Here is a 24,220-nt window from a genome sequence, read left to right on the forward strand (position 1 = left end):
AAACTAGATTCATATATCCTCTTACCATAAAATTTTTAGAATTTTTGGTCTAGCCAAATAGTACAGTTTATTCTTTAAATTTTCTCATGTTCCACTGCTCGATAGTTCTGACCTCTCTTCACTAAAAATTATTTATCACATTGTACAGAATTTAGATATTGTTTCTGTTTGTTTCTCTTGAAAATAGATTTACTGAGTATTCTAAACATATAAACTTTATCCCATAATTATTTTTGTACAATTTTTACAATATTCCAAAGTTGGAATAGGGGATTCCAAACTCATTCTGACTCTATCTAACTAAACTTCAAATATCTCAAAATATATAACTCTTTTCTTGCTCTGTTTCTTTTACCTTAAAATAGACTCATTCAGCTTCAATTTCATATATTATTAAGCCTCTAATTCAATCATCACCATTTTTGGTGATTTTTCAAAATCAGACAATTGTTCTGTCTAAACTGTTTTATTGCTAAATGTACTCTTTCATAATTTCACTTTTTCACTTTCAATCACAATTCAATTCAAAATTCACTTTTCCATTTCTAAGTCGATATTCAATTCAATTCCACACCTATATTCATTATTCAATTACACTTAGTCAATTTCCCATTGAACACTTCGGAATAATAACAGATACTCGGTGGATTCAGCACATAGTAACCACCTTATTAATCAATGATGTTCGGTGGAATCAACACATAGCAACTACCTTACTAATAAATGATGTTCGGTTCACATAGTAGCCTGCACATAGTACTATACATGTGACCATTACCATCTGAGACACGTAGTAGCCTGCACATAGTACTACACATGCGACCTATCATTCCGGTACACGTAGTAGCCTGCACATAGTACTACACACGTGACCATCACTTTCACTTTATATAGTGGCCTACACACAATCCGTGCCACACATGTGATCATTTCTGTCAGTTCATTCGTATCCCTTTTTATTCCAAAGGTTCATTCGGGAATTTTTCACTTTTTCTCACTTTTCTTTTTATCGATCAATTTCAATTTCCCGTCTTTCTTGATTTATAACAATACATTTAACTTATATAACATTAACACTATTCATTCCAGTCCAAAAAGCATACTTTGGAAAAATTACGTTTTTGCCCCTAAATTTTCACAAAATTACGATTTTGCCCCTAGGCTCGTAAAATAATTTTTATTCAATTTTCTTGCATTTTAGGCCTAGCCGAACCATTTTCATAACTATAGCAGTCCACAATACTCACTTATTCACACACTTGTGACATATTTTATAACTTTTACAAATTAATCCTTTTAGGCATTTTCATCGAAAATTACTTAGTACAAATCATTTATCACACTCCAAACATTCATATTCTTCCATAAAACATCAAAATACATGCATATCATTCATGGGTAAATTTTTAAACACAAACCCTAGTTCAAAACAATGGTAAAAATAGGTAAATCTTGTTACAAGGATTTCAAAAATGTAAAAATCATTAAAAAACGGGGATAAAACTGACTTACAATCGATCTTGGAAGCTTGAAAAACCCTAGCCATGGTTTCTCCATGCAATTTTTGGCCTAGGGGTTGAAGATGGACAAAAATTGGCTTTTAATTTGTTTTTAATTCATTTTAATAACTAAATGACCAAAATGCCCTTAATGAAAAACTTTGGAAACATGCCTAACCATACCCATTTTTGTGCAAAAACTTAACCAGTGGTCTAATTATCATATAAAGACCTCCAATTTAAAATTTCACAACAATTGGACACCTCTAAATATAGAACTCAACTTTTGCACTTTTTACAATTTAGTCTTTTTCACTAAATTGAGTGCCCACACGTCAAAATTTTCGAACGAAATTTTCATGAATTCATTTTTTGAAATCTTAGACCATAAAAATATAATGAAAACAAAATTTTTTCTAGTCGAATTTGTGGTCCTGAAACCACAATTCCGACTAGCCCCAAATTTGGGCTGTTACAAGACCTGAGACATAACTAATACATAAAACTTCAGAAGAGATTCAAGTACCTAAAACTGATTTTTAAAGTAATGAAAATAAGAGATCTCGATAAGTTATGTCAATTCGAGAAAATGTGGAATTGAATAATAAAAGTGGTCGATAATGATTTTGCCTGGAATATTATTATTAAAATAATGAAATAAAAGGGGGATCTAGAATAAATCTATTCAGAAATATAGATATGGAATAAATTGATCAAAATAGAAAGACGCAACTCAAGTACAATTAAATTCGTGGAGTTTTTGGACCAATAGTCCAAATATCTAAAGGCATAAAGCCAGTGAGGGTGCAATTGAAGTAGTTTTGCAAAAGCAGAATAAAAATGTGAAGTTTTTCGTTAAGTCCTGGCATTGATTATGAAAAGATATAATATTCTTTTGTGGTGGATGCAATAACCTTTAAATATATTATTAAATTGACAATTCATAAATGATTTAACTTGTGTCTAATGGTTATTGGTACAACCTTTTATGAATCACTATATAGTAATCTTTATATTAAAATCCTTGAAGGATTTAGGATCTTGAAACATATTGAAATTCTTGAGAAATTGTTTGTTTATACGAATTCAAATAATTTGAACATATGTTGTAAATTTGAGTAGTTGAAGGAGGATTATAAAATGATCCAAAATACCTATTTGTGTTTTTATAAAAGAATCATGATTAAAGTTTGTTATGATTATTGTTGGATCTCTTGAAGAGGTCAAAATATATTTCCTCAAATTTCCCTCACTCCTGACTTTTAAAAGAATGGTAATATAAATGCTGAGCAAATATCCTCAAATAGTCATTTGAAAAACTAGTATTCAAGATTGAATACGTGGAATATGAGAAAATATGTGATGTTTTCATGAGGGGGAGTAAATACGCGTTACACTCTTTTTCCCTTAATCAAGGTTTTGTCTCATTGGATTTTCCTAGTAAATTTTTTAATGAGGCAGCATATTATGTGTATTATAGATTGTGTACTTTTTTTTATTTCATTAGGTTTTTATTCTATAGGGTTTTTCCTAATAAGGTTTTAACGAGGCACATTATCTACCAATAGACATCCAAGGGGAGTGTTATGAATATCTTATTAAGTGATTGTCCATCATGATCAAGATAAATTTTAATATACTTTAAATTCTAATAGTTATTAGAATTAGATCTCTACTTCTTTTATACTTGTTATGCCTATAAATAGAGACTCGATGAAGCATTCTAATGTGACCTTTTGATCAATAAAGTGCATCCTCTATGACTTTCATATTTTCTTTGTTCTTTATCCTCTTCATCTCTCTTTATTTTATAACACAATTTACTTTTTGAAACTTAATTTTTTAATTTATATAACAAGATGTTAGACATATTCAAAATAGGTTTAAATATTGCCCCATATGGTAGCTCCCATACGCCATAGGTGGTTGTCTATTTATTTAGGATAATCAAATAATTAATTTTTGAATTTGATATATATATTTCTTCTACATTGATCCTTAACTTTATATAAATATTATTTAAAAATATAAGGAAATTCTAAGAAATTCTAATAAATATTTTAAATTATAAAAGTTAAGATTTTAAATTTTTTGAAATTGTAAAATGCGTAAAAGAATTATTCAAAAGTTCAGAATGAAACTGGAAAAATACATCCAATTTATCACAGAAAAATAAAAAATAAATAAAAAAATTATTTTACAATTATTTTGAGATTATAAAAGATGTATAAATTTATTTAAAATTTACCTCCAAAACCAACCTAGACAACTAAATGTTTGGATTCAAATAAACTTAAATGTCTATTTGCATAGGTTCATTTTTATTTTTATTTTTTATTTTTTATCTTCTTTTTTTAAAAACAAAAGTAGGTGATGATGTAGCATACTCTTAGAGAGTCATGTCATCACCTCTTAACAGTGTTGAAAAAAGATTAGAATGTTTAACAAAATTCAAGTTTAGAGGCTCAGGTGGACACAAAAGATACAAGGATCAAATTGAAAAAAAAATGTTAAGTTGAGATACTAAATGTTGCTTTATTCAATTTATTTAGGGGGATATTAGTTAAGTTCACGATAATATTAAGTGAATAGAAATGTTTGGTGGGATAGATAAGCGAAGGAGATGAGCAAATTAAGCACAATTAGGTGAAAGGGCTCTGAATCAGCCATGGCATGGCCTTGGCACCGCGTGTTACATACACATGGCCCTTGGCTGTCACTTGTGTGACATGCGCTTTCCTTGAATCTTGACTGCCACTCTTCCTTGCCACCTCGCCACCCCTTTCACTCCCACCACGCCAAAATGGCACTTGAACCTTACTGGCTTCTTGTCCTTTTATACATTTGTTTTTCCTCCCTCTCTCTTATACTTGGCAAATGGTCGCTCTGTTTGTTTCCTTCCTATGCCTGTATATAAAGAGGATAAGTCCAAGTCTGTGCATGCATCCACTTTAATTCTACTTGCCTCGAAACTCTCAGTCTCAGATTCATTTCTTGCAAATAAATAAGGTTCATTCGTTCACTCATCTTTTCTAATGAAGTTGATTGTATTTCTTGTGGTTCTCCCTTGGGTGGCTGTGTTTGCTAGAAACTTTTCCCAAGATTTTGACCTCACATGGGGAAGTGACCGAGTTAGGATACTGAACAACGGAGAGCTGCTCACTCTCTCACTCGACAAAGACTCTGGCTCAGCTTTCCAGTCCAAGAATGAATATCTGTTTGGAAAGATTTCAGTGCAACTTAAACTTGTCCCTGGCTACTCAGCTGGCACTGTCACATCGTACTACGTAAGCACTACTGATGCATATTATGCATTTCCTGCTAAAATTTTGACTCATGACATGGGCTTGTTTTGGTTGCAGTTAGCCTCACAAGGATCAACATGGGATGAAATAGACTTTGAGTTCTTAGGGAATTTGAGGGTGACCCTTATACTGTTCACACCAATGTAATTACTGAAGGTAAAGGAGACAGAGAGCAACAATTCCGCCTCTGGTTTTACCCAACAGCAGACTTCCACACCTATTCCATCCTCTGGAATCCCCATGTCATCATGTAAGAACCGCCCCCTTCCAAACGTATAACTTTTTTATATGCAAAAACAACTTGAATTAACAGTAAATGTTCGATCCATTCAGCTTCTATGTTGATGGGACCCGTATTAGAGAATTCAAGAACTTGGATTCAACTAATGTTCCGTTCCCCGAGAGCCGGGCAATGAGAATTCATTCAAGTATTTGGAATGCAGATGACTGGGCGACAAAAGGCGGTCTCATCAAAACAGATTGGAGCAAAGCACCTTTTACAGCTTCCTTTAGGAACATCAGTGCACAAGCATGTATTTGGGCCTCTGGGTCTGGGGCTTATCCATGCAGCTCCAATTCATGGCAGGCAAAACAGCTGGATGCGGCAAGCCTGGAAAGATTGATGTGGGTGCAGAAGCATTACATGATTTACAACTACTGAATTGACCTAAAGCGATTCCCACAAGGACTCCCTCTCGAATGTGCTGCTACAACATAGACTGAAATGCTACATTCTATTTCTTCCCATTGCCAAGAGACTTCACAAAATCTATACATATATCACACATATTTTACCAAAACTATGCTAGTAGATCATCTTAAGTTGCCACAGCTAATTTTCTCTTTGTCTAATTAATTACTAGTTTTTTTCTTGAATTAGCTAATAGCTTTCAATAAGAAAATCACAACCAAGGTTTTTCTTTCAACGAAACGATATAAGCCTATATATTCATAACGACTAGTGGAACTAACGACTTGATTAATTTTAGGCTAAACCACACCTTTAGCCACTAAACTATGGGTAAGCTTTTGTTTCATCATTTAATTAAAAAAAGTTACAATTTGATTATTAAATTATTCAAAAGTTTTCATTAAGCCATTGAATTGTTAAAATTAATACATATAATTTTTTCTGTTCACATTGCTTGCACCAATCAAAAGCACTCTTTCCATTTCTCTTCTATAGTTCAATTATTTTCATGAACCAATTTTGGATGTGACAATTTGCGAACCAAATACAAATAGTATTTTTTTCTCTGATCTTCAACATTAACCATTAGATCGAATTGGATCTAAAGTATGTTCTTCTACTTGTCGATAGGTAATGATCCATCTACCAACCATCAAATTGTCGCTTAGAGTTTGCTAACAAAATTTTTTTAAAAGAAAAGCTTAGGAGGCCAATGACTTAAATAAAAACTTTTGAATAGTTTAATGACCAAATTGTACCTTTTTTAGTTAAATGACCAAAAATGAAAACTTCTCATAATTTAGTTACTAATGGTGTCATTTACTTTTAATTTTAGAAGTAAACTAGAGCAGGTGATGATGTGATTTCCAGAGCTTGAATTGTTTGGAAAGTAGCTCGATTGGGTTGGATCGTCTTGAAATGGTTCAACGGATGGAAACCTTGACCTATAATAGTATGAGCTAAAGAACCTTAGAGCAGGTGATGATGTGAGTTCTCGAATTTGAATAGTTTGGGAAATAGCTCGATTGGGTTTGATCGTCTTGAAATGGTTCAACGGATGGAAACCTTGACCTGTAGTAGTAACAGCTAAAGAACCTTAGCTATATTAAAGCTAAGACCCACTTAACTCACGAATTTACTAGAACCTTGGTATAAGTGAAGTCGCCACACCCTGGGATGGTGAATGGAGTGATAAGACAATTTGAACGCCACAAACATAGAAAGTTGAATAAGTTCGGTATAGTTCGGTTAAGAACCAAAGAGAAAATTCTCACAAAGTAATGTTTAATTCAAAAATATTGTGTAACCTTACAAATGTTCATCCACTAGCTTGATATAGACCTATAAGTGACCTTTCAAATTCGGCATTCAACTAGCTATTAACAAAAAAACATTTAAATTTGGTTCATAACTTATGGTGGACAGCCAAAGAGTTATGTTTTTTCACTTGATTCATGTATAGTTGAAAAGTCATGTCTCTTCACTTGATGAAGGCTTAATGTTCCTTAAATATGTTGTTTATTGTCCCTTCATTTCCCTTATGGACGAATGTTATAATGCTTGGCATTATCTCTTTTAATGGCACCATAATAAGCTTTGAGTGCGTAAACTGATCAGACTTGAAAAGTCATTCCTTGATTCAATGAATACGTAAATAGACATTAAGCATTTGCAACTTTTCACATTCTTATTCAGCTAAGACATTTAACTAAAAACACACTTATTTATTATAGAAATCAACATGCTATAAACACACACACATGCATTTATTAATGAACATGTGACACAAACTAGACACTTGACTTAATTCATACAAAAAACATATTGCCGCGTGTGAAATGATATGTGAATGTGCAAGTGTACACGTCAAATCAAGTAATAAAATAGTAAGTAAGATCGTCTCCATAGGGATCGGTTAGGATTAATTTGGTTAAGTTATCACTATGAACTATATGAATCAGGCAATGAAAAAAACAAAATAACAAATTTGTAAAGGATAATCACGTATGCAATATTAAAATCAAATAACTAACTTAAAATGTTGTGGCAATTTCTCTTCTTTTTTCCTACACCTTCTACAAACACAAACAATTCCTTTCCTTCCACCAAAAAAAGTAACATATAGTAACATTGAAAGCACAGTTCAAGCTTCATGGTGCAATGTTATTAAAATATCTTAAAAACACAAATATATCCACTTAAGTATAGACAATTAATCAAGTTTAAAGGCTTGCAATATAACTCGTTTCAAGAGTTATCACACCCTCAAACCTAAGTTATTATTTGTCCTCAAGTAAAATATGTATGAATGCATGTATGTTTGAATGTAATAATTTCCATAACACATAATTACCTTTTGTATTGCCAAACCGTATGAAGCATATTTCTTTTACCTCCATTCTCAACGATCTTCTATCTCCGAGAATCGGTTCAAGTTTCATAAGCTTATTTACAAAGTAAGTGCAATAATATTACCTTAAAAATAAAAATTCCTAATTGCTCAAACAATTTCAACTATAGCAAGTACCTCCTAATGTACTTAGTTCATCTTCCTTCTAAACTCAGTTTCTTTTTCTTCTTCTTCTTCTTCTTCTTTTTTTATATTTGGCCTTGCATAACTTAGTTACAAATATTTTTACTAAGGGATTCATCTTGTCACATGGTTTCTTTACTTAACAATCTCAATGGAGCATACAGTAAATTGCTAGGTATTCTATCATGTCACAATTTGAATGAAATGCACTCATGAAATTAAGACTTTTAACTTAGAAGATGGATGGAGACGACAACTACCTCCTTGGCTACTCAACCTAGCACTACATTGGAGTGTCCCTAAACTGCTTCTTTTGTTGAATTACTCTTACTTAAACTTACTTTTGTAATCAACAACATAATGGAGCAAACAAAATGTTGTTGACCTACTTGGCAATTTCAAGCATTGAAGTAATTTACGACATTTACTTATTTATTTATTTTTAATCTGAGAATTACCATTATCCTGAACTTAGCCTCAAGAATTTCTAAGTTTATTAAAAGAAACCAAATATAGACTAATTTTAATTGGAATTAGAGCATTCTATTTTTAGAGGTAAATTCTCAAGCAACCATTCTAAGCTAAACTCACCTAAATCACTGTCACAATTTTCTAGGTATGCTAAAGAATTAAATTCCTCATCGAACATCGTAGACAAAAATATACTAAATGAATGACAAAATGACCAAATACTAAAACAACTATCTAATGCACAACACACCCCAAACCTAAGGGATGCAATTGTCCTCAATGCATGAACAAACAAAAATAAAAAAAAATGCAAAGACATATATAGAAATAAAATGGAAAGACAACAATTACGAATGCATGATGAAATGAAATTGAAAATGAAAGCTTGAAAAGAAATTGCTATTACTTTAGTTTGGGCAAGTGGTTTTGTGGGCAGCGTGCTTGTAACGCTGCTTCCATTTCAAGGAATTGATTGAAAAAGATTGTTTGTGGTTCATTAGCCTGTGGAGGAGGAGCATGTCGAGCCATTCAAAATAAGGTAGAGTAACTATAAAAAGCAAAAAAAAGGGTAAGAACTTTCAGTTATGGAATAAACAAAGAAAATGTTGAAAAAAACTTAAATTGATAGTAAATGTGAAAGAAAATGAATCGATTAGGGTAAAAGAAAGAGAAAGATTAGGTCATGACGTGCGTGATAAGAAGGCTAAAATTATGGCCTGACACAGTAAAAGAAAGTTTAGGCGAGAAGATAAAAAATTTATTGGGGGTAAATAAAGTAAAAACTGACAAAAGTATTTCTAATGGGCTAACTATTAATCTACCAAGCTCAATCCTTATTATACCTTGAAAGGAAAAAAAATAAAAAATTAATTATCCCAATCAAATAAAGAAAAAAATTCAAAAATGAATAAAACAAAGAAACTAATACAGAGGTGGAAACTTAAGCATTCCGAAGAGCAATGGACTGTTTACCCCGAGTTATAGGGGCACCCTAATAATGGTTCAACCATTGTCCATTGACTTTGAATGTAAGTCTAGTATTCATATCTTTCACCTCCACAGCTCCATGAGGGTAGATTTGAGCTATTTCAAAGGGTCCTGACTAACGAGACTTCAATTTGCTAGGAAACAATTTCAGCCTGGAATTGAACAAAAACACCTATTGTCCAAGTTCAAATTGTTGTGGCATAATCTTTTTATCATGTAACACCCTAAACCCGACCCAAACGTTATGGCCGAATCTGGCATGTCACATCAAAGCGTCGATTAAATACTGAGTTTGTCATTAACAGTTCATTTCTATGTTTAAATCCTTTTGCTCGAGTTTAGCAAATCACCTCATCAAAAACGTTTACTTAATGTCTGGCATTGATACTTTAGGTTATTCCAATCACGGAAGCTACTAAAGTTTGAAATGTAAAAACGTTTGTTTTCAAGTGTTTTTGGAAAATAGTTGTTAATTTTGAAATTTCGTGTTTAGCAGTTTTAGATAAAGAAATCTAAAGCCCTTTTAAAAATTTAATCCCTCAAAGGCCTTATAACAGATTTAAAACCCAAAATATAAAATTCAAATAAAAAGGCTACAACAGAGCGTCAGCGGTCGTGTGGCCACCTCCGAGTCTCTCGCGGCTCCAAATCGCCTAAAGCTGGGGATTACCTGCACAGTTAAACGGAAGGGTGAGTTTGCAAAAACTCAGTGTATAATCCCTTATAATACAAATAGTCAGATATACGGTATACAGAAACAGACTGGGCTTGAGCCCACCACAGGCATAGTATCAGGTGAGCCTTTGCCTATTAACAGAACCAGGTCGACCTAAGCCCATTGCAGAATCAGTATCAGATGCAGATATATAGACAGAAATCAAGCCCAATCCAACCAATACACCACCCATACAAACCAACACACCATGTGGGGATAAAATCGACCCACCTAACCAGCACACCAAGCTTAGCACTAATTGCGGCACTAAGTCTACAAAATGGCTCGGCACCGTAGACAGAACGGCTAAAAGGCATAAGTATCGCAGCAACGCTACCAGATAACAGAATGGCTAAAAGCCATAAGCAGAAAGGCAGTAAGCCTTGAACAGAACGGCTACAAGCCATACACTTCCTCCGTCAATATTAACCCAACCCCATGCAACATGACATGCTATAATAACATTCATGAATGCAGGATGTCATGCTTAGTATCAGTTATATAACTTTCATACATACATCAGTCAACCTACCACTAGGGGTGTAGTAGTTATTTCGTCAGTTAGGGGTAAAACGGTAATTTTACCTCACAGGGGTATTTTGGTCATTTTACCCTTCAAGGGTATTTCAGTCATTTAATAGTCTTTTTGAAGGCCTACAATCACCTCGAGCGACACAGATAACCTAAATGGTCATAACGGTGCAAATGGGCCTAAGGCCTATATTCGGCCCAAGTGGGCCCACACGCTCGTGTGGCTATTTAGCCCAAATTCAGTCACGACTATGCAAACTACATAACCTAGTCCAATATTTATCACTTAACGTGGATTTTATCTGTGTGGGGCCCACGAGCCCATTAGGCCCACACGATCCATTTCAGCCCAACGAGGCCCTTAACGGCCCAAGAGCACGAGAACTCTCGTGGTGGCCTGTACAGTCTAACACCATGTTTCGTGGGCTTGATTCACCACAGGAGCGTTCGCATGCCCATGTGGCCTCAATCACCGTATTTTTGACTTTCTGACTTTTCGACTTTTGCTGATTCACAGAAGAGACAGTGTGATTACACACACTCTTTCGGCTTTACGACAGTAATGATTTACGGTGTACAGATACACACCTGATTGCGAAACATACGAATTGTCCATGAGCTCCAAAGCCTATTTTCCATCAAATCATATTGTTAGTCTTCCAAACATTAGGGTTTCTAAACATACAATCCCAAACCCTTACCCTGAATGAGCAAAAAAGGCTTTATTGCTCTTAACGCTGACTAAGTATCAGTCTCGATGATTATTTGCTCAGAAAAGGAACCTTATTAGGCAAAACTAATTTCAAGAATATGGCTTAAAGTCCCAATATTAAGTCATAGAGTATTCGGCTAACACCACTTACCCCCAAAACGATTTAATGCCGGAAGAAGGATTTGAGCACACCAAATCAACTGATAGGAATGGTAGAACAATTAAGCAATCAGCCACTTGTCAAAGCCTAGATGCCCAACAGACACGAACCCCAGGAAGTGAGAATGGAGAAGTATTCGGCTTAAAGCAGAGATAACATGAAAAAAATCTAAAAAAATATTAACCAGAAATGATTATACTCACGATTACTAGAGAAGAACTAGTAAACCGAAACTAAGTGAAGAGGTAAGGAGGGAAGAATCAGTCACAAAGGAGTAAGAGGAAAAAGAGTAGTGTAATTCGGTAAAAAGTAGAAGAAAGGAAGTTGAGAATAGGGATTTTGGCACTAAAACTTACACTAATCAAATCTTGAAAGAGCACGAAAGATAACTTGCGGCAGCGGCACTAGGGAGAAAGGAAGCCAGAATCACCAAAAAGAACAAAAACCCTAAATGATAGAGAGGAAATTCGACACCTATTCACTCACAAATTGCCGAAAATGGATACCCAAAGATCCCCTTAGCCGAATTGAACAAACAAGTCTCCCAATCGGCTACAACACTCCCTAATTTGAATTCCTTAACCTTCTCCTAAAACATCTCCCCTTAGCCCTCCTTGATATCCTCTATAACACCCTCTAAGACCCATTCAAACTTTCACCCAACAGAGTTCGAAACCACCTCAAACTCCTGCCACGTCATGCTAGTAAAATAAATATTCTTTTTGCTTGCAATGGGATTCGAACCCAAGCCCCCCTCAATAGCTCAACACACCACTTGCCTCCTTACCACAAGATCTTTTGTGTCACATTTTATCTTCAATTTACTAAAAGGGTCTAAAGGTCAAAGTCTAGGTTCTCTTAAAAGGAAAACCAAAATAAATTGCAAGAGCCAAGACTTGAACCTAAGCTCCCTTGCAACCTTAATAACGCCACAACCACTAGACCACAAGCTTTCTTATGACATTTTTTTAACACAATAATTTAAAAGGCCTACATCTAAACATCCAGGGTTTTATCCACTTAAAACCAAAATTTTTGCTAAAGCCCAGGTTTGAACCTAGGACTTTTCCAACTCCTCTCAGGACCCTTAACCACTAAAGCAGACATACTTTTGCGCATAGTTTCCTAACCGTTCCCTTGCTCAAAGCCCAATACTTCTAGGCCCAAATTTTGGGGCATTACATATCATGTCATCGCTTGGTGTTCTCTTTGTATAGTTTGGCTTTCTCATAAGCTTGTGCTCTGAATTCCTCCATCTCATTCAGCTCCAGTAGTCGGTTATTACTAGTATTAATCCGGTCCATGTTCAATTTCCTAATTGCCCAAAAAGCCTTATGTTCAAGTTCAACAGGAAAATGGCAAGGTTTTCCAGATAAAAGCTTGAAAGGTGACATTCCCAATGGTGTCTTGAAGGCAGTACGATATGCCCACAAAGCTTCATCCAATCTAGATGACCACTCTTTGCGAGTGGGATTGACCACTTTCTCCAAAATTTGCTTAACTTTTATATTAGAGACTTTAACTTGTCCATTTGTCAAAGGGTGATATGCCGTGGTAATTTAATGTTTAACCCCATATCTATTCAAGGCAGTAGCAACTAATTTGCAGTCAAAATGAGAACCTTCATCACAAATCAAAGTATGAGGAGTACCAAACCTGGTAAAAATATTCTTATGCAGGAACTTTAGTACCGATTTGGCATCATTCGTAGGGACAGCGACAACTTCAACCTACTTGGAGACGTAATCTATAGCTACAAGGATTGTATATATTACCTCAAGAGGGTGGAAATGGACCCATAAAGTCGATTCCCTACACATCAAACAATTCAACTTCTAGAATATTTTGCAATTACATTTGATACTTCTTTGATAAGTTCCCAGTTTGTTGACTAGGATTACAAGCTTGAAAAAATTCATGTGCATATTTAAACATGCTTGGCCAATAAAAGCCAGATTGAAGAATTTTTTCCGCAGTTTGCATTCCCCCAAAGTGTCATCCATACGGTGTTGAATGACAATGGTGTAAAATACTTTGAATCTCATCATCCAGAACACATCTTCGAATTATTTGATTTGCACAATGTTTAAATATGAAAGTCTCATCCTAGTAATATTGCTTGGCATCATGAAGAAATTTCCTTTGTCTCTGACTATTGAGCTCGGGTGGCAGTAACCCACTTACTAGGAAATTAACAATATCGACATACCAAGGTAATGCTGTGGCAACCAGCAGTTGCTCATCTAGGAAATCCTTTTTAATGAGTTGAATATTGCCATCTTCATTGCCCACTTCAAGTGTCGACAAGTAATCAGCCATTTGATTCTTGGTTCTCTTCCTATCTCATATTTCAATATCAAATTCCTGTAGCAGTAAGATCTACCGAATTAACATTGGCTTAGCATCTTTCTTGGTCACCAAATACTTAATCGCAGAATGGCAAGTATAAACTGTAACTTTGGTACCAATTAAATAAGATATGAATTTGTTAAATGCAAATACCATAGCCAATAGCTCGTTTTCAGTAGTCGTGTAATTCAATTGTGCATCTATCATGGTTTTGCTTGCATAGTAAATGGCATGAAACAATTTATCCTTCTTTTGCCCAAGCACTGTTCCTACAGCAAAATCACTAGCCTCGCACATAAGTTCAAAAGGTAGTGTCCAGTTCGATGCTATGACAATCGGTGCTGTCACCAGTTTCTTTTTTAATTCTTTAATTGCTTTTAGGAAAAGTTCATCAAAATTGAAGGTCTATTGTGTTCTAGCAAAGCACATAGGGGTTTGGATATCTTCAAAAAGTCCTTAATAAATCTTCGATAAAATCCTGCCTGGCTAAGGAAACTTTGAATACCTTTAACCGTAGTAGGTGGTGGCAATTTCTGAATAACATCAATCTTTGCTTTGTCTATGGCAATCCCTTGCTGTGAAATTTTGTGACCTAGAACAATGCCTTCAAAAACCATGCAAGACATTTCTCCCAATTCGGAACAAGGTTACTGTCTTCGTAGCGACAAAGATCTAGCTCCAAACTTTTCAAACAGCTCTCAAAAGTATTGCCAAACATAGAGAAGTCGTTTATGAAAACTTCTAAGAATTTCTCCACCATATCCAAAAAATATTGCCATCATGTAGTGCTGAAATGTTACTGGGGCATTGGACAACCCAAATGGCATTCATCTGAAAGCAAAGGTTCCATACGAACATGTGAAAGTGGTCTTTTCTTGATCTATTGGGGCTATGGCAATCTGGTTGTACCCCGAATAACCATCCAAGAAATAATAGAAGGCTTTCCCCGCTAATCTATCTAACATTTGATCGAAAATGAAAAAGGAAAATGGTTTTTTCGAGTTGCTTTGTTAAGCTTACGATAGTCCATGCATACTCTCCATCCCGTGACAGTACGAGTTCATTCTTGTCATTGCTAACTACAATGACACCTCATTTCTTGGGTACACATTGAACAGGGCTTACAACAAACTATCAAAAATAGGGTATATTATTACACATTGAACAGGGCTTACAACAAACTATCAAAAATAGGGTATATTATTCTAGCATCAAGCCATTTAATAATCTCCTGTTTAACGACTTCCTTTATAATGGGGTTCAGCTTTCTCTGCAACTCAATAGACTTGCCATGGCAATCCTCAAATAAAATCTTATGCATGCAGATAGCAAGATTGATTCCCTTGATATTAGCAATTGTCCAACCCAATGTTTTCTTATATTTTTTCTAAACATCTAATAACTTCTTCTCTTGATTAGGTGTCAATTCTACAAATACGACTACTGGCAATGTGTTGTTGTCTCCTAAGTAGGCATACTTTAAGTGTAATGGCAAAGGCTTCAACTCCAAACTAAGAAGGTCCTCTATGGAAGGTTTAGGAGGATTAAAAGAATGATTTGAAAAATCTAAAGATTTGAAACTCCTCCCTTGTCGATACTCAAATTGCTTGGTCTTCATAAGTTCACCAAGTTCACCAGTTATTTTTGCTTCAGTCAGCTCAAATGGATCTCCATCATCATCAGAATTGTTGTGACAAAACTTTGCAAACTCTTCTATTGATGAGTCAAGAATTCCAATGGCGGGACATTATTCATTTTCATCTACACACTTTATGGCATCAAAAACATTAAAATTTATTTACTGGTCATTGACCTTCATTGTCAACTCACCTTTCTGCACATCAATTAGTGTTCTAACTGTTGCTAGAAAAGGTCTCCCAAGAATAACCAATACTTATTTATCAGCTTCACATTCTAGAATAATAGAAGTTGCTTGAAAAATAAATTTATCAACTATTACCAGTGCATCTTCAATCTTACCTTTCGGGCGTGCACAGGAGCAATCTGCTAGCTGCAGCGTGACTATGATGGGTCTTGCCTTCCTTGTAACAGCCCGACTCTGGGCCTAGTCGGAACAGTGGTTTCGGGACCACAAATCCGACGAGGGAAAATATGGTTATTATTATATTTTCATGGTCTACAATTTCACGGAAAATTTTTGTAAAAATTTCGTTTAAAAATTTCGACGTTTGGGCACTCAATTTAGTCAAAAGGACTCAATTGTAAAAAGTGCAAAAGTTGAGTTCTACATCTTAGAGGTATCTAATTGTTATGAAATTTTAAATTGGAGGTCTTTATGTGGTAATTAGACCATTAGTTAGTTGATGGACAAAAATGGGCATAGAATTAGTGAAATAGATTTTTTTTAAGTAAGGGCATTTTAGTCATTTAGTAATTAAATAGAATTAAATGGGAAAAAGATGGCAAAATATGCTCATCTTCTTCATGGTGAACGAAGTCAGCAAGGGGGAAGCCATACTTAGGGTTTTCAAGCTTCCAAGCTCCATAGTAAGTGATCCCAAGCCCCGTTTTTAATGTTCTTTACGTTTTTGGAGTCCCGGTAGCTTAATTTAGCTTATTCTAGCAATAATTCGTGCTAGGGTTCATATTTGGAAAAATACCCATAGGTGAAATGAGTTTATTTTGCTGTTTTAAGGTGGAATATGAAGCTATAAATTATGTTAAACAACTTTTGCTAAGCGATTTTAAACGAAAACAGGTAAATAGACATAATCGGTAAAAATACCTAATGTTCAAAAATGTGTGTTAGAGTGAGAATGTGATGTTGTCATAGAAGGGAAAAATGTTCAGAATGTCATAAAACATAAGAATAAGAGATGAAGTTTAATTTCCGAGCTTAGGGATGAAAATGTAAATATGCAAAAGTTTGGGGGCAAAATTGTAATTTTTCAAAAAGTTTGATGGAGGATTATTTTAATAAATGTGAACATTAAATGATTTAAATTTGTTATTATAGATCAAGAAAGACGAGAAGAATACCTCAAACGGGGAAAAGAGAAAGTAGTGGAGTAAATTGCAAAATTACGATATTTTGCACCGAGGTAAGTAAACATGTGAAATAATGCATTATTTTGATATTATTTGATATGTGTTGAGATTTATTTGAACATAGAATAAATATTTGGCAAAGATTAAAAAAAATGTGGCTAAGTGGGGAAAGGTGGTAAAGTGTTGAAAAAAAACACGGTTTCCGGTTGAACACTCGGAATAGGCCGGATTACATTGAATAAAAAGGGGGTTGCTAAGTGCTGATTCCCCCAAGGGGTTGCTAAGTGTTGATTCCCCTATTCATTGGTGGTTGCTAAGTGCTGATTCCACCGTATCTTAAATGTGAAGGGGGTTGCTAAGTGCTGATTCCCCCAAGGGGTTGCTAAGTGCTGATTCCCTGACTCATTGGTGGTTGCTAAGTGCTGATTCCACCGTATCTTAAATGTGAAAGGGGTTGCTAAGTGCTGATCCCCCGACTCATTGGTGCTTGCTAAGTGTTGAATCCACCGATAACGGTTAACATTCCGAGTGTTCAACGAGTAAATTGGGAAGGTGAATATTTATACATATGGTGGACAAGGTTATGGGAGGAATATTGGGTTTGATACTTAATCAACCCATGTATAACATGGGAGGAAATATCAAAAGTACAAAAGAAACAATTTAAATACAAACTTGTTTTGAATAACAGCAGTTGGGAAACTTTGAAAAATCACCATAAATGGTGGAAAATGAATTGGAGGTTTAATAATATATGTAATCAAAGCTGAGTGAGTCTGTTTTCATATGAAAGAAACAGAGGAAGCAAATGAGTTGTATATTTGGGGATATTTGGATTTATTTGAGATAGGGTTGGATTGATTTCGGAATCCCCTGTTCCAACTTTGGAAAATCACCAAAAAATGTATAAAAATAATTATGGCTTGAAATTTATATGCCTGGATTCCTTAATGAGTCTATTTTTAATAGAAACAAACGTAAACATTGTTTGAATATTTTTATAGGGAGTTAAGTAAATTTTAGTAAAGGGAGGTCAGAGCTGTCAGGCAGTGAAACAGGGGAAAGTTTAAAGAATAAACTGTACTAATTGGATAAACCAAAAATTCTGAAAATTTTATGGTGAAAAGGTACATGAGTCTAGTTTCAGAGAAAATTTATGGAATTCAATTTGGAGTCCTGTAGATCCAGATAAAAATAAATTAGTGACTATGACGCAGAAAAATAGCTTGCTAGAAATTGAACAAACAATGAAATTTATTGGTGATTAAAATTTATACTATGGTGTAACCTTGTGAGAAATTTATTTATCTGTCATATGTTTACTTACTAAGTTGTATGCTTACTCGTTTTTATTTTCCCTTGATTATAGTGACATCAATCAACTCGGAACTTGGGCGGAGTCAGATAATCATCTACACTATCATCAACGCTTGGGTATTTTGCAACTCATATTTTGGAAACATGGCATGTATAGACGACTTTATGTATTATGGCGTAAATAAATATATAGTATGTTTCGGTTTAAAATGTTGATGTTTATTATTAGACAAATTGAGTATGATCATACAACTGTTTTTGGTTGGATTACTGGATTTGTTTGAAAGTGTGATTGAAAACTTGCAGGGGGTTGTATGTAAAAATAAGCAGAAATGCTGTCAAAATTTAAAAAAAAAATAGTAATACCTCATACTCTGTTCCGTTAAGGAATATGGGTAAGGGGTGTTACATTCCTAATTCCTAGCTTCCTCAAAATAGAAATAGGAATTATATTTATATTTTCTCCTAAATCACATAATGTCTTGCCAACATAATGATATCCAATTGAACAAGAGATAGTAAAACTCCTTGGGTCTTTTAGCTTTGGAGGCAATTTGTTCATCAACATTGCTCTGCACCCTTCAGTGAGAGCAATAGTTCCTAATTCCCCTAATTGTCACTTCTTTGACAAGATATCCTTCATGAACTTATCATAATTCGGTATTTGCTCTAATGCTTCCACCAACGGTATGTTGATATGAAGTTGCTTCAGGATATCCAAGAATTTTTTGAATTGAAAATCTTGCTTAAACTTCTGGAATCGCTGAGGAAAAGGTGGCGGTGGCCTTCCTTCAGACTGTTGATATTGTTGTGTTTTGGCATTTTTGTTGGCGACACGAGTTGCTCTACTTCAACATTTTTTTGTTTGATCTTCTCAGTTGTAGACTGCTCCACGAATGGTTCTGAATTCGTTCCATGTGTAAAATATGAGTTGTCTTCTTCAGCGGTAGCATCATTAACAACTTAAGGCAATTGAGTACCACTTCTGAGCATAATGGCCTTTCAGTGCTCCTTTCCTTGGGATCACTTGACAATGCTCCTTGGGGTCTCAAACTTAATGCATTGGCAATCTGCCCTACTTGATTTTCCAAGTCTTTTAGGGATGTAGCTTGACTCTGTATTACAACATCATTTTTTGTCATATATTTCTTCAACAGAGCTTCCATCAATGAAGAAGAAATACTGAAATTTGTTGAACATTTTGTCATGGCGTAGGTTGATTATATCCAGGTGGTGGACTTGTGACATTCTGTCGAGCAACATTATTGGAATTTCCTAATCCTTGATTACTCCAGTTGAAGTTGGGATGTTGTTTCCACATTAGATTATATGTATTGGAATATGGATTATTGTTCCGATTGAAATTTCCCATGTAATATACTAAGGCTGGATTCGATGGGCATTCATCAAAAACATGTTCTTCTCCACAATAAACACATATTAGCTCAGCTTTTTTCATTTCCTGCACTGTACTTGGTCTCTTCAATGTTTTAATCATATTAGTTAGGGATGATACCTGAGTTGTTAATGAGGTGATTGCATCAAGCTCTATTGCTCCAGTAGCTCTTCTCCCTGTCCCTGCTAGTTTAGTCAGATATTGATAATCATTGTTGGCTATCCTTTCCAGAATCTCATACGCCTCATTATATGATTTATCTAGCAATGTCATTGATAGATGCATCAACTACCATCCTTGTATGTGCATTTAATCCATTGTAAAATATTTCCATTTGTGTCCAATGTTGGAAACCATGCATCGGGCATTTTCTATGTAATTCTTTGAATCTCTCCCAAGCTTCATACTAGGATTGTTGAAAATATGTAATATCATTCTTTAACTTGGCATTCATATTAGAAGAATTATATCGTAGCAATAATCTTTGAAACAGATCATTCCAAGATGTCATCATTCCTGACAGCAAAGAATTCAACCATGCTTTAAAATGATCTCGCAATGAATACGGAAATAACTTAAGTCTCAGGGCATCTTCAAGAACACCCTGTTGCCTGAATGAATCACAAACCTCTAAAAAGAGTCTTAAATGCAGTTGTGGATCTTTAGTAGGTAATCCACTAAATTGTCCTACTGTTTGTAGCATTTGAAACATCATTGGTTTTAACTCAAAATGTTGAGCTTGAATTTATGGCCTCACAATCCATGGATTCAAATCATCGAAGATAGGCACTACATGTTCTCTAATGGGTCTGTCACTATCATTTATCACACAATGAATATCAATGTCCCTACAATTTAGACGTAAATGATCTTCTTAGTCTAGATCATTCCCAATCTTTGCCATCTCTCACAATTCCTTTCTCCTTCTCCTCAAGGTTCTCTCAATTTCAGGATAAAAATAATACTCTTCGTTTTCGGGAATACCTCTACTCATAAACTAGAAACAGACCTAAAAAGGAATAAAAAAACCAAGTTAAAACTAACAAAATTAAATCGATAATAACAAACCAAAATTCAACAATTTGCCAATCCCTAACAACGACACCAAAAATTTGTCACGTGTGAAATGATATGTGAATGTCCAAGTGTACACGTCAAATCAAGTAATAAAGTAGTAAGTAAGATCGTCTCCATAGGGATCATTTAGGATTAATTTGGTTAAGTTATCACTATGAACTATACGAATTAGGCTATGGAAAAAAAACATAAAAAATTTGTAAAGGATAATCACCTATCTAATATTAAAATCAGATAACTAACTTAAAATGTTGTGGAAATTTAACGAGACAAAGTTGAGAGAAATTATACAATTGAATGGGAAGGTTGGAATTACTTAGATTACATCCTTATAACACAATAATGCCAAGGAAATTTTTTAACCAGTCTATTGTTCAGATTCTAGCTACAGTAGTTTGTTTCTTTCGAGAGTTAGACTTCCAGCTACCATTTCTAAGGCTTTGTATGTCTACAAGATTCAAGGATGGTACCAAATATTGCTTCTTCCTTACTCTATAAAAGCCCAGCTCTATGTCTAGAGTGCTACGTATATTCTTTTAAGTACTCGCTTGTATCATTCGATCTCAATCCAACTCATCTAACATTTTCAGAATTAAATTAAGTTTGTGAACATACCATACATCCGTCTATGTCTAGAGATTGCACGCATGCATTCAAAATAACGAAAATTGAATGAAATAGTAGATCCAATCAAGATAATGTCTAGTCATTAATGGAAATAAAGATTCATCAAGTAATTCCAACTCGATGACATTAGCTCATGGGTTGGAAATTAACATCCAAAATAAAGGTATCATTCAACAACATCATTTAACAATTAAAATTCATAGATTTTAATCAAGATAATGAATGAAGAACTTCATAAAGATTTCGCCACATCAGCTCCCAACTCTAGTGCTGCAATATTGTGCAAGACCCAAGGTTGAATGCTTCGTCCCCTTCTGCATCTCTGCTCTATGTTTTAGCTGCTACCCTCTATTCTGTTCTCCAGATTTTTCACGAGAGTTTGTTGGAGAAGAACAATCGCTCCTAAATCCTCGTGTATCGTCCTATGTGTATAATTCTCCTTTCTCTCCTCTTTTATAGGTTAGGTCCCCTCTCTTAACACAAAATTTTCTCTCTCTTTTTCAGGTGGATTTATCTAGTACACGTCCAGCTAGTTGAGAGTGACGAGGACTAAGTGTTGCATTAGCATCTTTCTTGAATTGTCATGGCATTTATGCTAGCAATTTGTCCAACCTTTTTCAATGATAATACTTCACTCATTCAATTCTTTTCTTCCTTCTTACACCTGCTACAAACACAAACAATTATTTTCTTTCCACCAGCAAAAGTAACATATAGTAACATGGAGAGCACAGTCCAAGCTTCATGATGCAATGTTATAAAATATTCTAAAAATGAAAATATATTCACTTAAGTACAAACAATTAGTCAAGTTTAGAGGTCTGCAATATAACTCGTTTCAAGAATTATCACATATGTAACACATAATTATGATGTAAAACATAATCTATGGAATAAATTAAAATGCAAACTTATTAAACTGAAATAAAACTTAATTAATTACACACTTCACACATATGACACAAACTCATGCTTAAACGTAAGTAACATATGAGACACATAAATATAATGTAAGACATAATTTAATAGTTAGATAAAGTCACATTTATTATGTAATAAAAACTAACAACAAACTTAACTAAAAATTATCAACATTAAAACATGTTTTAAGACACATTAAAAACACATCAAACACACATTTATACTAAGATTAAAGGGCTGTGTAATTATTAAAATAATATGGATGACTTTTATAACTTAATAGCCCACATGAAAATGTTGCATGGCCTTGATCGATTTCATCTTGGATTTAGGTCCTTTGAGCTTGGGCTAGTTCTGAGTCCTTTTGCCGAATCACATGACAAGATCGGAATCACGTTAGGTGGTCCAACTATACTTAATTTTCTTTTTTTGGTATTTAATTATAAAAAAATTATTGTTACTCAACTAAGTGTATTTGTCTTTTTTATCCAATTTTGTTAACCATTATAGATGATGTGGTAGTTCAAAAATTGATAAATTAACAAATTTAGTCCTTAATATTTACACATTGGGTTAATTTGGTCATTATTCTAAAAAATAACCTTCAACATTTGCATATTATCTCATTTTTTTCTTGATTAAAAAATTATAAAAATACATAAATATTTTTAAAATATATAATAATTCAAATATATATAGAAATTATAAAAAAGGGTTTATGGCATGAAAGACCCTTTTGTTCTAATGTGGTTTATGTACTTTCAAAATTTCAATTTAGTACGTGTACTTTATTCATGTTAACTATTTTGGTCAAAGTCTGTAATGGCATTTTTTTTGCTCACATGGCACATTGCCCAATCAAGGGGTGACATATGGTAACTTTTGGACCATTAAATAATTTTATAGGAACCTTTAAGCAAATTACCTTTTTTTTCCTTTTATCAAATTAATTTTTTTTTTAAAAAAGCTTTTCTTTCACGCGACTTTACTTTCTTATTCTTTTTTCTTCTCCTTTCTCTGTTTTCTTCTCCTATTTTATGTGGCCATAATACTCGACCACAAAAATGATGATTTTTCAACAACTTTTTGCTAAAATAGGTCACTCTCAGGAAAATACTTTGCACTCAAAATTCAATAGTAAAAAGTGTCCTTATTATAAATTAAGTACCAAACTTGCTGACTAAGGAGAGCCAAATTGAAACTTCTCATGTCACTAGAGCCCAATCCTCCCATACCTTCAGTCAACATAGGTTGTCCCAAGCCAACATTAGCCACCCACGACCCACATTCCTCTTGCCTACCAAAACATTCTAGTCGCCCCGAGTACCACGTCAAGAATTTTTTGTGGCATAATAAAAATCAACATTGCATAAGTAGGTATAGATTGAAGAACTGCCTTAATGAAAACCTCTTTATCCCCATATGATAACACTTGCTTGGACCAACTCTGAACCCATTTGTTACCTTATCAAGATCATGTTGGAAATCTAACATCTTATTATATCCCACCAAAAGAAGGAGCCCCAAATACACTTCCAAAAAATCGAGCACACATATCCCTAAACATTCAACTATCAACCTCCTATGCTCTCCACTAGTATTCTGGCTAAAATAGACCATAGTCTTCTCCACACTAACCTTCTGTCCCGAGGCACTCTGAAATAGGGCCATATTTCTTTCACTGCATTTAGCTGCGTCAACTTATCCTGGACAAAGAGTAGACAATCACCAACACAGAACAAAGGGTTAATCCCGAGGGCCATTCTAACTAGCTCACACACCTCTAACTCGCCTATCCAATTATACCTTATATAGGAGTGTAGAAAAGGCCTCTGTCAAAAATAAAAAGAAATAGGGGACAAAGGGTCTCATTGCGTTAGGCCCCTCTTTAGCACAAAAGTTTCAGTAAGAGAATAATTA

The 24,220-nt window shown here is 34.4% G+C and overlaps 1 long non-coding RNA gene and 2 pseudogenes across 1 annotated transcript; all 3 read left to right on the top strand.

The window, feature by feature from the left end:
• Window positions 1-4,455: 4,455 nt before the first annotated feature.
• Window positions 4,456-5,680, top strand: LOC105790951 (xyloglucan endotransglucosylase/hydrolase protein 22-like; annotated as a pseudogene).
• An 11,110-nt stretch (window positions 5,681-16,790) lies between these two features.
• Window positions 16,791-18,544, top strand: LOC105793580 (uncharacterized). The gene is made up of 2 exons (XR_001133487.2): window positions 16,791-17,015; window positions 18,332-18,544. It is a non-coding gene; the product is annotated as an uncharacterized LOC105793580 (long non-coding RNA).
• Window positions 18,545-20,025: 1,481 nt separating this feature from the next.
• On the top strand, window positions 20,026-20,120 carry LOC128032296 (small nucleolar RNA R71; annotated as a pseudogene).
• Window positions 20,121-24,220: the final 4,100 nt, after the last annotated feature.

This window comes from Gossypium raimondii, chromosome 8 (genome assembly GCF_025698545.1).
Source record: "Gossypium raimondii isolate GPD5lz chromosome 8, ASM2569854v1, whole genome shotgun sequence".
NCBI lineage: Eukaryota > Viridiplantae > Streptophyta > Magnoliopsida > Malvales > Malvaceae > Gossypium > Gossypium raimondii.